Genomic DNA, 1,857 nt, shown 5'->3' with positions numbered 1-1,857 from the left:
ACCAACACCTGCAAATCAGGTAATGCTGTTATCAATGTTAATTTTCTAACATGTCTTCCCTTCTGTAGACAGTTCAGAGGAGCTTTCCATCAGTTCTTCGGAAGGTCTGGGCAGGAGAAAGCACTGTTGTTCTTAGCAATTGTCAGCTCAGTTTCAAATCCTTGTGTTGATTATCTTTCCCTCCCTGTTCCCCTTCCCTGTCCTGCCCTATTGCTCCCCAAATCACATTCCTAAATAAGCAACTTACAAGTCCCAGGAAAGATGGTGGCTACAAGACCAGAATGTTTGGATGTGTTATGGATGTGAGGGAGAAGCTGATCTTGGGGCTTCTTTCATCTTACAACATTTCACCCTAATCATATATCCACACTAGTGCTTCTCTTGAAATTTCTTGAAAATGGGAGAATAATAAAATTGTGTATCCTTCACAACTACCTGGAGAACTTGCTCAGATACCAGCTGAAATCTACCATTGTTCCAGACAAAGTACAGCAAAGATGTGGTATTTGGCAAAATTGACATGAGGAATGTCCTTTGACCAGACTTTGGCTCAACTGGAATTCAGTGACCAGAAAACAGAGGCCCAAATAATGAAACAGGTTCTCTTAAAAGCCCAAGATATAGCAGTGGGAGATCACAATGTGGAATTCAGATCCAACTTATATATGGCTGAGTCCACTTCAGGGCGAGGCCAGTACTTGATACACATTGATAATACCATGGGGGTGGCTTTGGGATCATGAGATTATTTTGTGAAGTTGGTGGATGGCCCCTCACCTCCACATGAGGCACCAAAGACAGTGTAACCCACACCAAAGAAGATATTCAGGAGCTTTGAAACCTGACCATCACATTGATACTGTATGATGGGGGAATTCAGAATCCACAGTATATACTTTACTACTGGTTTTCTAAAAACAAACAAAAATTAATTTTTATGAAACAAAACAACTTACCAGTTCCAAAGTCTTCATTTTTCAGAGAACCAAGGCCACAATACCTTCGGTGAAAACAATAAAAGGATACAATATTGAGACCATCATGGAAGCTCTAGGATGTCTGATAAGATTCTCTTCTGTTCTTTGTGCTCTCTGTCCCTCTTGCTCTTCTTTTTTATGGAAGGCTAAAAATGGCTAGTCCTTTTTGACCAGTCTGCCCTAATTCTTCAACTTTCCTCTGCTCGCCCTCCTCTTACCCGGCTCCATTTGTAGCTGGTAGCTCATCCTCACTAGGCTCTAGGCCAAAGCCAGCAGAAAACTGGCTGCTTAAACAGCCTTTCTACTCTGGTTAAACAAACTCCCTCTGGTTGGCTGCCGCTGTCATTGTCCTTGCCACTCTTCCTTTCCTCTAGCATCTGCATTTCTGCGTTCACACGTAGCTCTGGCCACCCTTCCCTTCTGACCAGTGAAACTTCCACCGCGACGCCCCATCTGTACCTTCAGGCCTTGCGGCTTTCCTCCAGTGCATCACCATCGACATTTTATCAGCTTCTTTTCACACACCACTCAGGCACTCATGCTCTATGGACAAGGGTAGCAATGCTGTGGGGCAAATAGGGAAATAATCAGTGAAGAAATAGTCCCTAAGGGCTGTCTGTTTGACTTCTTCAAGACAACAATAATATATTGATTCACTTGGAAAATATTTTTTCAGTGCCTAATATGTACCACTCATCGTGCTTCAGTGCTGGGAATACAGCAGTGAGTAAAACAGACAAAAGGCCCTGCCACATACAGCTTACATTTCAGTGAATAAGGATAACCGACTGACAGAATTGGAAGTGCTACATCTCTCTTTCCCTCTTTTCTTTATACCTTTTTCCCTTAATGGCAGGCAAAGCACTTATTCTATATCTTA

The 1,857-nt window shown here is 42.7% G+C and overlaps 1 pseudogene; it reads left to right on the top strand.

The window, feature by feature from the left end:
* Nucleotides 1-362: 362 nt before the first annotated feature.
* Nucleotides 363-1,009, top strand: LOC133073020 (large ribosomal subunit protein uL22m-like; annotated as a pseudogene).
* The last annotated feature ends 848 nt before the right edge of the window (nt 1,010-1,857 follow it).

The sequence above is a fragment of the Dama dama genome, chromosome 18, assembly GCF_033118175.1.
Source record: "Dama dama isolate Ldn47 chromosome 18, ASM3311817v1, whole genome shotgun sequence".
NCBI lineage: Eukaryota > Metazoa > Chordata > Mammalia > Artiodactyla > Cervidae > Dama > Dama dama.
This window is presented reverse-complemented; position numbering and strand designations above follow the sequence as displayed.